A 14619-nucleotide genomic window follows, 5' to 3' on the forward strand; every position below is an offset into this window, starting at 1 on the left:
GGGTTCCTCAGGGTTAGTGTCCCAGGACATCACTGCGGGAGTCCCTCAGGGTTAGTGTCCCAGGACATCACTGCGGGAGTCCCTCAGGATTAGTGTCCCAGGCTCCAGGACATCACTGCGGGAGTCCCTCAGGGTTAGTGTCCCAGGATATCACTGCGGGAGTCCCTCAGGATTAGTGTCCCAGGCTCCAGGACATCACTGCGGGAGTCCCTCAGGGTTAGTGCCCCAGCCCCAGGACATCACTGCGGGAGTCCCTCAGGGTTAGTGTCCCAGGCCCCAGGACATCACTGCGGGAGTCCCTCAGGGTTAGTGTCCCAGGCCCCAGGACATCACTGCGGGAGTCCCTCAGGGTTAGTGTCCCAGGACATCACTGCGGGAGTCCCTCAGGGTTAGTGTCCCAGGACATCACTGCGGGAGTTCCCTCGGGGTTAGTGTCCCAGGCCCCAGGACATCACTGCGGGAGTTCCTCAGGGTTAGTGTCCCAGGACATCACTGCGGGGTCCCTCAGGGTTAGTGTCCCAGGACATCACTGCGGGAGTCCCTCAGGGTTAGTGTCCCAGGACATCACTGCGGGAGTCCCTCAGGGTTAGTGTCCCAGGACATCACTGCGGGAGTTCCCTCGGGGTTAGTGTCCCAGGCCCCAGGACATCACTGCGGGAGTTCCTCAGGGTTAGTGTCCCAGGACATCACTGCGGGAGTCCCTCAGGGTTAGTGTCCCAGGACATCACTGCGGGAGTCCCTCAGGGTTAGTGTCCCAGGACATCACTGCGGGAGTCCCTCAGGGTTAGTGTCCCAGGACATCACTGCGGGAGTCCCTCAGGGTTAGTGTCCCAGGACATCACTGCGGGAGTCCCTCAGGGTTAGTGTCCCAGGACATCACTGCGGGAGTCCCTCAGGGTTAGTGTCCCAGGCCCCAGGACATCACTGCGGGAGTCCCTCAGGGTTAGTGTCCCAGGACATCACTGCGGGAGTCCCTCAGGGTTAGTGTCCCAGGCCCCAGGACATCACTGCGGGAGTCCCTCAGGGTTAGTGTCCCAGGACATCACTGCGGGAGTCCCTCAGGGTTAGTGTCCCAGGCCCCAGGACATCACTGCGGGAGTCCCTCAGGGTTAGTGTCCCAGGACATCACTGCGGGAGTCCCTCAGGGTTAGTGTCCCAGGACATCACTGCGGGAGTCCCTCAGGGTTAGTGTCCCAGGCCCCAGGACATCACTGCGGAGTCCCTCAGGGTTAGTGTCCCAGGACATTACTGTGGGAGTCCCTCAGGGTTAGTGTCCCAGGCCCCAGGACATCACTGCGGGAGTCCCTCAGGGTTAGTGTCCCAGGCCCCAGGACATCACTGCGGGAGTCCCTCAGGGTTAGTGTCCCAGGACATCACTGCGGGAGTCCCTCAGGGTTAGTGTCCCAGGACATCACTGCGGGAGTCCCTCAGGGTTAGTGTCCCAGGACATCACTGCGGGAGTCCCTCAGGGTTAGTGTCCCAGGACATCACTGCGGGAGTCCCTCAGGGTTAGTGTCCCAGGACATCACTGCGGGAGTCCCTCAGGGTTAGTGTCCCAGGGCATCACTGCGGGAGTCCCTCAGGGTTAGTGTCCCAGGACATCGCTGCGGGAGTCCCTCAGGGTTAGTGTCCCAGGACATCACTGCGGGAGTCCCTCAGGGTTAGTGTCCCAGGACATCACTGCGGGAGTCCCTCAGGGTTAGCGTCCCAGGCCCCAGGACATCACTGCGGGGGTTCCTCAGGGTTAGTGTCCCAGGACATCACTGCGGGAGTCCCTCAGGATTAGTGTCCCAGGCTCCAGGACATCACTGCGGGAGTCCCTCAGGGTTAGTGTCCCAGGATATCACTGCGGGAGTCCCTCAGGATTAGTGTCCCAGGCTCCAGGACATCACTGCGGGAGTCCCTCAGGGTTAGTGCCCCAGCCCCAGGACATCACTGCGGGAGTCCCTCAGGGTTAGTGTCCCAGGCCCCAGGACATCACTGCGGGAGTCCCTCAGGGTTAGTGTCCCAGGCCCCAGGACATCACTGCGGGAGTCCCTCAGGGTTAGTGTCCCAGGACATCACTGCGGGAGTCCCTCAGGGTTAGTGTCCCAGGACATACTGCGGGAGTTCCCTCGGGGTTAGTGTCCCAGGCCCCAGGACATCACTGCGGGAGTTCCTCAGGGTTAGTGTCCCAGGACATCACTGCGGGGTCCCTCAGGGTTAGTGTCCCAGGACATCACTGCGGGAGTCCCTCAGGGTTAGTGTCCCAGGACATCACTGCGGGAGTCCCTCAGGGTTAGTGTCCCAGGACATCACTGCGGGAGTTCCCTCGGGGTTAGTGTCCCAGGCCCCAGGACATCACTGCGGGAGTTCCTCAGGGTTAGTGTCCCAGGACATCACTGCGGGAGTCCCTCAGGGTTAGTGTCCCAGGACATCACTGCGGGAGTCCCTCAGGGTTAGTGTCCCAGGACATCACTGCGGGAGTCCCTCAGGGTTAGTGTCCCAGGACATCACTGCGGGAGTCCCTCAGGGTTAGTGTCCCAGGACATCACTGCGGGAGTCCCTCAGGGTTAGTGTCCCAGGACATCACTGCGGGAGTCCCTCAGGGTTAGTGTCCCAGGCCCCAGGACATCACTGCGGGAGTCCCTCAGGGTTAGTGTCCCAGGACATCACTGCGGGAGTCCCTCAGGGTTAGTGTCCCAGGCCCCAGGACATCACTGCGGGAGTCCCTCAGGGTTAGTGTCCCAGGACATCACTGCGGGAGTCCCTCAGGGTTAGTGTCCCAGGACATCACTGCGGGAGTTCCTCAGGGTTAGTGTCCCAGGACATCACTGCGGGAGACCCTCAGGGTTAGTGTCCCAGGACATCACTGCGGGAGTCCCTTAGGGTTAGTGTCCCAGGACATCACTGCGGGAGTCCCTCAGGGTTAGTGTCCCAGGCCCCAGGACATCACTGCGGGAGTCCCTCAGGGTTAGTGTCCCAGGACATCACTGCGGGAGTCCCTCAGGGTTAGTGTCCCAGGCCCCAGGACATCACTGCGGGAGTCCCTCAGGGTTAGTGTCCCAGGACATCACTGCGGGAGTCCCTCAGGGTTAGTGTCCCAGGACATCACTGCGGGAGTTCCTCAGGGTTAGTGTCCCAGGACATCACTGCGGGAGACCCTCAGGGTTAGTGTCCCAGGACATCACTGCGGGAGTCCCTTAGGGTTAGTGTCCCAGGACATCACTGTGGGAGTCCCTCAGGGTTAGTGTCCCAGGACATCACTGCGGGAGTCCCTCAGGGTTAGTGTCCCAGGCCCCGGGACATCACTGCGGGAGTCCCTCAGGGTTAGTGTCCCAGGCCCCGGGACATCACTGCGGGAGTCCCTCAGGGTTAGTGTCCCAGGCCCCAGGACATCACTGCGGGAGTCCCTCAGGGTTAGTGTCCCAGGACATCACTGCGGGAGTCCCTCAGGGTTAGTGTCCCAGGCCCCAGGACATCACTGCCGGAGTCCCTCAGGGTTAGTGTCCCAGGCCCCAGGACATCACTGCGGGAGTTCCTCAGGGTTAGTGTCCCAGGACATCACTGCGGGAGTCCCTCAGGGTTAGTGTCCCAGGACATCACTGCGGGAGTCCCTCAGGGTTAGTGTCCCAGGCCCCAGGACATCACTGCGGGAGTTCCTCAGGGTTAGTGTCCCAGGCCCGAGGACATCACTGCGGGAGTTCCTCAGGGTTAGTGTCCCAGGACATCACTGCGGGAGTCCCTCAGGGTTAGTGTCCCAGGACATCACTGCGGGAGTTCCCTCGGGGTTAGTGTCCCAGGCCCCAGGACATCACTGCGGGAGTTCCTCAGGATTAGTGTCCCAGGACATCACTGCGGGAGTTCCTCAGGGTTAGTGTCCCAGGACATCACTGCGGGAGTCCCTCAGGGTTAGTGTCCCAGGACATCACTGCGGGAGTCCCTCAGGGTTAGTGTCCCAGGACATCACTGCGGGAGTCCCTCAGGGTTAGTGTCCCAGGCCCCAGGACATCACTGCGGGAGTCCCTCAGGGTTAGTGTCCCAGGCCCCAGGACATCACTGCGGGTGTCCCTCAGGGTTAGTGTCCCAGGCCCCAGGACATCACTGTGGGAGTCCCTCAGGGTTAGTGTCCCAGGACATCACTGTGGGAGTTCCTCAGGGTTAGTGTCCCAGGCCCCAGGACATCACTGTGGGAGTTCCTCAGGGTTAGTGTCCCAGGACATCACTGCGGGAGTCCCTCAGGGTTAGTGTCCCAGGACATCACTGCGGGAGTCCCTCAGGGTTAGTGTCCCAGGCCCTAGGACATCACTGCGGGAGTCCCTCAGGGTTAGTGTCCCAGGACATCACTGCGGGAGTCCCTCAGGGTTAGTGTCCCAGGACACTAGGAAGAATGGTAGGAAGGACTATTACTTACGTGGCGAAAAACTGCAGCAGGTGACGGTGCAGAGGGACCTCGGGGTCCTTGTGCATGAGTCGCAAAAACCCAGCTTGCAGGTGCAGCAGGTGGTCAGGAAGGCGAATGGGATGCTGGCCTTCATAGCGAGGGGGATTGAATATAAAAGTAGGGAGGTCTTGCTGCAGCTGTATAGGGCATTGGTGAGGCCGCAGTTGGAGTACTGTGTGCAGTTTTGGGCGCCGCACCTGCGCAAGGATATTTTGGCCTTGGAGGGAGTGCAGAGGAGGTTTACTAGGCTGATACCGGAGTTGAGGGGGTTGAGCTATGAGGAGAGGCTGAATAAACTAGGCTTGTACTCGTTAGAGTTTAGAAGAATGAGGGGAGATCTCATTGAGACGTATAAGATGATGAATGGGATGGATAGGATAGAGGTGGAAAGACTCTTCCCGCTCAAAAAAGACAGTAGGACTAGGGGGCACAGCCTCAAGATAAAGGGGAGGCGGTTCAGAACGGAGTTGAGGAGGAACTTCTTCACTCAAAGGGTGGTGAATCTCTGGAATTCTCTGCCCGTTGAAGTGGTGGAGGCTGCCTCGCTAAATATTTTTAAGAAGCGGGTTGATGGGTTTTTGATAAGAGAGGGGATTAAGGGTTATGGGGAGAGGGCGGGAAAGTGGAACTGAGCCACGACAGATCAGCCATGATCTTATTGAATGGCGGGGCAGGCTCGAAGGGCCAGATGGCCTACTCCTGCTCCTATTTCTTATGTTCTTATGACATCACTGCGGGAGTCCCTCAGGGTTAGTGTCCCAGGACATCACTGCGGGAGTCCCTCAGGGTTAGTGTCCCAGGACATCACTGCGGGAGTCCCTCAGGGTTAGTGTCCCAGGCCGCAGGACATCACTGCGGGAGTCCCTCAGGGTTAGTGTCCCAGGACATCACTGCGGGAGTCCCTTAGGGTTAGTGTCCCAGGACATCACTGCGGGAGTTCCTCAGGGTTAGTGTCCCAGGACATCACTGCGGGAGTCCCTCAGGGTTAGTGTCCCAGGACATCACTGTGGGAGTCCCTCAGGGTTAGTGTCCCAGTCCCCAGGACATCAGTGCGGGGGTTCCTCAGGGTTAGTGTCCCAGGGCCCCAGGACATCACTGCGGGAGTCCCTCAGGGTTAGTGTCCCAGGACATCACTGTGGGAGTCCCTCAGGGTTAGTGTCCCAGGCCCCAGGACATCAGTGCGGGGGTTCCTCAGGGTTAGTGTCCCAGGCCCCAGGACATCACTGCGGGAGTCCCTCAGGGTTAGTGTCCCAGGACATCACTGTGGGAGTCCCTCAGGGTTAGTGTCCCAGGCCCCAGGACATCACTGCGGGAATCCCTCAGGGTTAGTGTCCCAGGACATCACTGCGGGAGTCCCTCAGGGTTAGTGTCCCAGGCCCCAGGACATCGCTGCGGGAGTCCCTCAGGGTTAGTGTCCCAGGACATCACTGCGGGAGTCCCTCAGGGTTAGTGTCCCAGGACATCACTGCGGGAGTCCCTCAGGGTTAGTGTCCCAGGACATCACTGCGGGAGTCCCTCAGGGTTAGTGTCCCAGGACATCACTGCGGGAGTCCCTCAGGGTTAGTGTCCCAGGACATCACTGCGGGAGTCCCTCAGGGTTAGTGTCCCAGGACATCACTGTGGGAGTCCCTCAGGGTTAGTGTCCCAGGGCCCAATAATATCGAGCTGTTTCACCAATGACCTTCCCTGTACGAGGTTCAGCGCCATTCGTCGCTCCTCCGATACTCGAGAATCTGTGGTCAACTTCAGTAAGATCTAGAATAGAGCCAGGCTTGAAACCGTTAGATACAGGAACTGAATTAGGCAATTTGGCCAATCTAATCCATTCCTCCGTGGCTGATAAATTCTCAAGCCCATTCTCCTGCCCTTTCTCCGTAACCCCTGATCCCCTTATTAATCAAGAACCTATCTATCTCTGTCTTAAAGACACTCAATGGCCCAGCCTCCTCTGGGGCCAAGATTGTCCACTCTCTGGCTGTAGAAATTCCTCCTCGTCTGGGTTCTGTGCTGAGAAATGGGATGTAACATTTGAGCCAGTGCCAGGCACTGACCATCTCCAACAAGAGAGAATCTAACCATCTCTCCCCCCCTCGATATTCAATGGTATGACCATCAGTGAATCTGCTCCCCCTCTATCAACATCCTGGGGGTTACCATTGACCAGAAACTGAACTGGACCCAGCCATAGAAACACAGTGGCTCCCAGAGCAGGTCAGAGGCTGGAGATCCTGCGGAGAGTAACTCACCTCCTGACTCCCTCCCAAAGCCTGTCCACCATCTACAAGGACACAAGTCAGGAGTGTGATGGAATACTCTCCACTTGCCTGGATGGGTGCGGCTCCCAACAACACTCGAGAAGTTCGACACCATCCAGGACAAAGCAGCCCCGCTCGATCGACACACTAACCACAAACACTCACTCCCTCCACCCCCGACACACAGTGACAGCCGTGTGTACCATCTACAAGATGCCCCACAGCGACTCACCAAGGCTCCTTAGGCAGCACCTTCCAAACCCACCACCTCTACCATCTAGAAGGACAAGGACAGCAGATACCTGGGAACACCCCCACCTGGAGGTTCCCCTCCGAGTCACTCACCATCCCGACTTGGAAATATATCGGCCGTTCCTTCACTGTCACTGGGTCAAAATCCTGGGAACTCCCTCCCTAACAGCACTGTGGGTGTACCTACACCACACGGGGACTGACTGATGTCCAATAACAATCCTGGGACACCCTCCCTAACAGCACTGTGGGTGTACCTACACCTTGGGGACTGACTGATATCCAATAACAATCCTGGAACTCCCTCCCTAACAGCACTGTGGGTGTACCTACACCACACGGGGACTGACTGATGTCCAATAACAATCCTGGGACACCCTCCCTAACAGCACTGTGGGTGTACCTACACCACACACGGGGACTGACTGATGTCCAATAACAATCCTGGGACACCCTCCCTAACAGCACTGTGGGTGTACCTACACCACAGGGGGACTGACTGATGTCCAATAACAATCCTGGAACTCCCTCCCTAACAGCACGGTGGGTGTACCTACACCACACGGGGACTGACTGATGTCCAATAACAATCCTGGGACACCCTCCCTAACAGCACTGTGGGTGTACCTACACCACACGGGGACTGACTGATGTCCAATAACAATCCTGGGACACCCTCCCTAACAGCACTGTGGGTGTACCTACACCACACAGGGAACTGACTGATGTCCAATAACAATCCCGGAACTCCCTCCCTAACAGCACTGTGGGTGTACCTACACCTCAGGGACCACAGGGGGTTGAAGATGGCGACTCACCCACCACCTTCTCAAGGGGCAATTAGAAATGGGCAATAAATTACTGGTCTAGCCAGCGACACCCACGTCCCACGGATGAATTAAAAACCCCACTACGATGAAGTTACTGCGAAAATCCCCTAGTCGTCACACCCTGGCACCTGTTCGGGTACACTGAGGGAGAATCTACCCACCCTAACCAGCATGTCTTTCAGACTGTGGGAGGAAACCGGAGCGCCTGGAGGAAACTCATGCAGACATGGGGAGAATGTGCAGACTTAGTACACACTGTGACCCAAGCTGGGAATTGTACCCAGGTCCCTGGTGCTGTGAGCGAGCAATGCTCACATGCATTCCACACACATACCAAGCTGATAGAGTCACAGAGGTTTACAGCATGGAAAAAGGCCCTTCAGCCCAACTTGTCCATGCTGTCCTTTTTTTAAACCCCTAAACTAATCCCAATCGCCCGCATTTGTCCCATATCCCTCTGTATCCCTCACACCCGTGTAACTGTCTAAATGCTTTTTAAAAGACAAAATTGTACCCGCCTCTACTACTGCCTCTGGCAGCTCGTTCCAGACACTCACCACCCTCTGGGTGAAAAAATTGCCCCTCTGGACCCTTCTGTATCTCTCCCCTTTCACCGTAAACCTATGGCCTTCTATCTTGTGGTCTTGGGCAGAGCAGGAGCCCAGACCGAGCTGTGATCCAACCAGAAAGAATGCTTTCTAAGGGGCATCTGTTAAAGTTGGTGAGAGTTGGAGCGGACATGCCAAATTTCCTTAGTCTTCTGAGAAAGTAGAGGCGTTGGTGGGGCTTTCTTAACTATAGTGTCAGCATGGGGGGGACCATAGTTGGAGTTTAATGCGGAGAAGTGTGAGGTAATCCATTTCGGTAGGAATAACAGATGTGTTGAGTATAGGGCTAACGGGAGGACTTTGAATAGAGTGGAGGAGCAGAGGGATCTAGGTGTATGTGTACATAGATCCCTGAAAGTTGGGAATCAAGTAGATAAGGTTGTTAAGAAGGCGTATGGTGTCTTGGCGTTTATTGGTAGGGGGATTGAATTTAGGAGTCGCAGCGTCATGTTGCAACTGTACACAACTCTGGTGCGGCCGCACTTGGAGTATTGTGTGCAGTTCTGGTCCCCACATTACAGGAAGGATGTGGAGGCGTTGGAGAGGGTGCAGAGGAGGTTTACCAGGATGTTGCCTGGTATGGAGGGGAGGTCCTATGAGGAGAGACTGAGGGATTTGGGGTTGTTTTCACTGGAAAGAAGGCGGCTAAGAGGGGATCTTATTGAAACATAAGATGATTAGAGGTTTAGATAGGGTGGATAGTGATAGCCTTTTTCCTCGGATGGAGAAAGCTAGCACGAGGGGGCATGGCTTTAAATTAAGGGGGGGTAGTTATAGGACGGATGTCAGGGGTAGGTTCTTTACCCAGAGGGTGGTGAGGGATTGGAATGCCCTGCCTGCTGCAGTTGTAAATGCGCCTAGTTTGGGGGCGTTTAAGAGATTGGTGGATAGGTTTATGGACGAAAAGGGATTGGTTTAGATTAGTGGGTCAATGTTTTTTTTTAAAAATAAGACTGGTCGGCGCAACATTGTGGGCCGAAGGGCCTGTTCCGCGCTGTAATGTTCTATGTTCTATGTTCTATAGAACACAGAACATAGAACATAGCGCAGTACAGACCCTTCAGCCCTCGATGTTGCGCCGACCAGTGGAACCAATCTAATGTTCCTCTAACCTAAACTATTCCAATATTATCCATATGCCCATCCACTGACCATTTGAACGCCCTTAAAGTTGGTGAGTCCACAACTGCTGCAGGCAGGGCATCCCACGCCCTTACTACCCAGGACAGGTTGGTGATTCTGGACACTAGAAGCTCTCGACCATCTCCACTCCATTTGATGCCGACAGGGCCACGTTCCCCACTGCGCTTATCCAGTGGCGTTGCCGCTTTCGGGGAGCCGCGGGACCCGAGCAGGGAGTCCGGGATTGTTTGGGAGCCTCTGGCAGACGGAGTTGGCTCGGATCTGCCTCCGGCCTCGCCCCCCCACCCCTCTCGAGAGGATCCCGTCATCCTGGGCGAAGAGGAGGAGATGGATGAAGGAGCCCAAGGCTGGGCTGGGTCTCGGTCGGGCACTTGTCTCCGTCTCTCTCTCTCTTGTGAGGACGATGAAGATGGATTAGCCAGCCTCGGGGTGGAGATTGCGACGGGAGCCGCTTCGCCCCTTCCGTCCCGCTCCCTCCTCCCTCCCACAAGATGCCGAGGACATCAAACGCATCTCGATCTCTTGACAGCCAAATCCAAACTGCCTCATCCATCACCCGCCAGCCCTGGGAATCAGCGACACTTAAAAATCAATAAGACTTCTCCAATAATATTTGAATGGCCTGAGGCGTAAAACAAAGTCCATTAATCCTTGTTGGAGAAACAATGAGAAAGGCAACAGAGTCGGAGAGAGATATCCAGCACAGAAAGAGGCCCTTCGCCCCATCTCCTCCACGCCAACCAGGTTTCCTCAACTGGTCCCATTTCCCTCTAAACCTGTAAAAAAAAATGTCCTTTACACGTTGAAATTGGACCCGCCTCTACCACCCCCTCATTCCAGACTCTCACCACCCTCTGTGTGAAAACATTGCCCTCGGTTCCCTTTCCCCTCTCGCCTTTAACCTACGCCCTCGAGTTTTGGGCTCCCCCAACCCTGGGGGAAAAGACCTTGGCTATTCACCTCAAAAAGTTTATTTACTAGTGTCCCGAATTAACACTGCAATGAAGTTACTGTGAAAATCCTCAAGTCGCCACACTAAGGGGCAATTTAGCACGGCCAATCCACCCTAACCTACACATCTTTGGACACTAAGGGGCAATTTAGCATGGCCAATCCACCCTAACCTACACATCTTTGGACACTAAGGGACAATTTAGCATGGCCAATCCACCATAACCTACACATCTTTGGACACTAAGGGACAATTTAGCATGGCCAATCCACCCTAACCTACACATCTTTGGACACTAAGGGACAATTTAGCATGGCCAATCCACCCTAACCTACACATCTTTGGACACTAAGGGACAATTTAGCATGGCCAATCCACCTAACCAACACATCTTTGGACACTAAGGGACAATTTAGCATGGCCAATCCCCCTAACCTACACATCTTTGGACACTAAGGGACAATTTAGCATGGCCAATCCCCCTAACCTACACATCTTTGGACACTAAGGGACAATTTAGCATGGCCAATCCACCCTAACCTACACATCTTTGGACACTAAGGGACAATTTAACATGGCCAATCCACCTAACCTGTACATCTTTGGACGCTAAGGGACAATTTAGCATAGCCAATCCACCCTAATCTGCACATTTTTGGACGCTAAAGGGCAATTTAGCATGACCAATCCACCTAGTCCACACCTTTAGATGGTGGGAGGAATCCAGATCACTCGGAGGAAACCCATGCAGACACGGGGAGAACATGCAGACTCAGCACGGACAGTGACCTGAGCTGGGAACTGATCCCAGTTCCCTGGCGCTGTGAGGCAGCGTGCTGGCCACCAAGCCATCAATATTGTTCAAATGTTAAACTTTGAGCTGGCTCATTTGTTATAGTTAAGTTACACATCGAATCCTACAGTGCAGATAGAGGAACCAATGTGTCACGGTACCCCACATGATTTTATAGACGTTTACAAGGTCACTTCTCATCCTCCTACGCTCCAGGGAAAAAAGATTGAGCCTATCCAGCCTCTCCTTCTACCTCAAACCTTCCAGTCCTAGTAAATATTTTTTGCCCCTTTTCCAGTTTAATGACATTCTTTCGATAGCAGGGCAGCAGAATTGTATGCAGTACTCCAAATGTACCTTACCAATGTCTTGTATAAATCTCCATCTCACTGAGATATTATCGAAATAAAAAACCTGCCCACAATTGGTTGGAATTCGAGAAGATAATCCCGTAAACACTTAGCCCAGTCACTGTGCACAGTTCCGGTCTCCGTATCACACTGGGAGTCACTGTGCACCGTTCCGGTCTCTGTATCACACTGGGAGTCACTGTGCACAGTTCCGGTCTCCGAATCACACTGGGAGTCACCGTGCACAGTTCCGGTCTCCGTATCGCACTGGGAGTCTCTGTGCACAGTTCCGGTCTCCGTATCGCACTGGGAGTCACTGTGCACAGTTCCGGTCTCCGTATCACACTGGGAGTCACCGTGCACAGTTCCGGTCTCCGTATCACACTGGTCTCCATACCTACACTGTCCCCCCATCAAACACTCCCAGGACAGGTACAGCACGGGGTTAGATACAGAGTAAAGCTCCCTCTACACTGTCCCCCCATCAAACACCCCCAGGACAGGTACAGCACGGGGTTAGATACAGAGTAAAGCTCCCTCTACACTGTCCCCATCAAACACTCCCAGGACAGATACAGCACGGGGTTAGATACAGAGTAAAGCTCCCTCTACACTGTCCCCCCATCAAACACTCCCAGGACAGGTACAGCACGGGGTTAGATACAGAGTAAAGCTCCCTCTACACTGTCCCCCCATCAAACACCCCCAGGACAGGTACAGCACGGGGTTAGATACAGAGTAAAGCTCCCTCTACACTGTCCCCATCAAACACTCCCAGGACAGGTACAGCACGGGGTTAGATACAGAGTAAAGCTCCCTCTACACTGTCCCCCCATCAAACACTCCCAGGACAGGGACAGCACGGGGTTAGATACAGAGTAAAGCTCCCTCTACACTGTCCCCCCCATCAAACACTCCCAGGACAGGTACAGCACGGGGTTAGATACAGAGTAAAGCTCCCTCTCCACTGTCCCCCCATCAAACACTCCCAGGACAGGTACAGCACGGGGTTAGATACAGAGTAAAGCTCCCTCTACACTGTCCCCCATCAAACACTCCCAGGACAGGTACAGCACGGGGTTAGATACAGAGTAAAGCTCCCTCTACACTGTCCCCCATCAAACACTCCCAGGACAGGTACAGCACGGGGTTAGATACAGAGTAAAGCTCCGTCTACACTGTTCCCCCATCAAACACTCCCAGGACAGGTACAGCACGGGGTTAGATACAGAGTAAAGCTCCCTCTACACTGTCCCCCCATCAAACACTCCCAGGACAGGTACAGCACAGGGTTAGATACAGAGTAAAGCTCCCTCTACACTGTCCCCCCATCAAACACTCCCAGGACAGGTACAGCACGGGGTTAGATACAGAGTAAAGCTCCCTCTACACTGTCCCCCCATCAAACACTCCCAGGACAGGGACAGCACGGGGTTAGATACAGAGTAAAGCTCCCTCTACACTGTCCTAACAGTGTGTCCCTCCGAGCTTCTATCCAGTGTTAGTTTAGAATGGGAAGTGTCGTGTTGTTTAATTCTGACGGGAGAAATATTGTGCGGTTGAAACGAAATGATTTTACTCTTTGAAGGTGGGCACATTACCCTTTTAAGACGGATCATACCAGACAGTTAAGTCCAGGGAGAGAGCGTTAGTTACTGCACAATCCTACAGATATGTTATTAAACGACAAGAGGCATCTGATTAACCCGGGGAGGTGTGGGGGGGGTGGTCACAGTTTCCCTTGGGTACATTTACAGAGTGTGATGGTGACATGGCTAACTTGAGGCAGGGAAGGTGTCTTAAATTCGAGCACTGGATCCCCTGCGCAGTCAGACTCCGGGATGTGGTAGCACTGAGGTGCGTTACTGTGTGTGTACAGGGCATAAAGATTGTGATATTCTGCAAACTCCAGCGGGGTTTTAGCGACAGACGCAGCTGTTCGGAGCAGGGAGTTCAGAGAGGGCAGATGTGTCCGAGCTCTGGTTATAGAGAAAAACTTTTAACGCCCAATGCTGGAAGTTTGAGTCTCGAATACAGAAAGTGGGACCGTCCGTGAGAGAGATCGTTCAGGATTGTCCGAGGGTCGGTGCCGAGGGAGCGCCGCACTGTCAGAGGGTCAGTGCTGAGGGAGTGCCGCACTGTCAGAGGGTCAGTGCTGAGGGAGCGCCGCACTGTCAGAGGGTCAGTGCTGAGGGAGTGCCGCACTGTCAGAGGGTCAGTGCCGAGGGAGCGCCGCACTGTCAGAGGGTCAGTGCTGAGGGAGTGCCGCACTGTCAGAGGGTCAGTGCTGAGGGAGTGCCGCACTGTCAGAGGGTCAGTGCCGAGGGAGTGCCGCACTGTCAGAGGGTCAGTGCCGAGGGAGTGCCGCACTGTCAGAGGGTCAGTGCTGAGGGAGCGCCGCACTGTCAGAGGGTCAGTGCTGAGGGAGCGCCGCACTGTCAGAGGGTCAGGCATCTCCTTGAGTAAGGCACGGAGACTGGAGTTTGTGTGTGAGGGCTGGATGATGGTAGCTAAGAGGGGAGAAAGTGGGGGAGAGATGGTGATGGTGAGCACGGGATAGGGGGCTGGTGGTGGGGTGGGAGGTGGGGGCTGAATTCCGTGGGAGTGTGTTGGAATATCGGGAATGAGAGACAGGAGGAAGGGCTGAGAGGAGAAGCAGTTTATCGGACAGGTTCACCCCTGGGATGGAGGTCGGGGAAGGCGACAGTGGGGAGCGGCAGTAGTTCAGAGATCTCTGTTATTGGGATCCTGCTGTGCTGGACCATGGCCACCACTCCCCAGCCAGCTGTGGGACTCGGTGGCCGACATTTCGGAGAGGATTTGGCCCCTGGGCTCCCCAGACGGAGCAGGGTTACCTCGTAAGGCAGAGAGTGACGGGGGAAGCGCGTTTTACTGAATAGAGGAGGTCTGGACCTGAGGGAGTTGCTCAGGGATTCTGCACTGAGACCTCTGCTGTTTGTAGTTTATATAAATCGTCTGGAGGAACATCGCGGGGTCACGGAGATTGGCGGAG

This window comes from Carcharhinus amblyrhynchos, unplaced genomic scaffold (assembly GCF_965287045.1).
Source record: "Carcharhinus amblyrhynchos unplaced genomic scaffold, sCarAmb.v2.hapA chromosome_1055, whole genome shotgun sequence".
Classification (NCBI taxonomy): domain Eukaryota; kingdom Metazoa; phylum Chordata; class Chondrichthyes; order Carcharhiniformes; family Carcharhinidae; genus Carcharhinus; species Carcharhinus amblyrhynchos.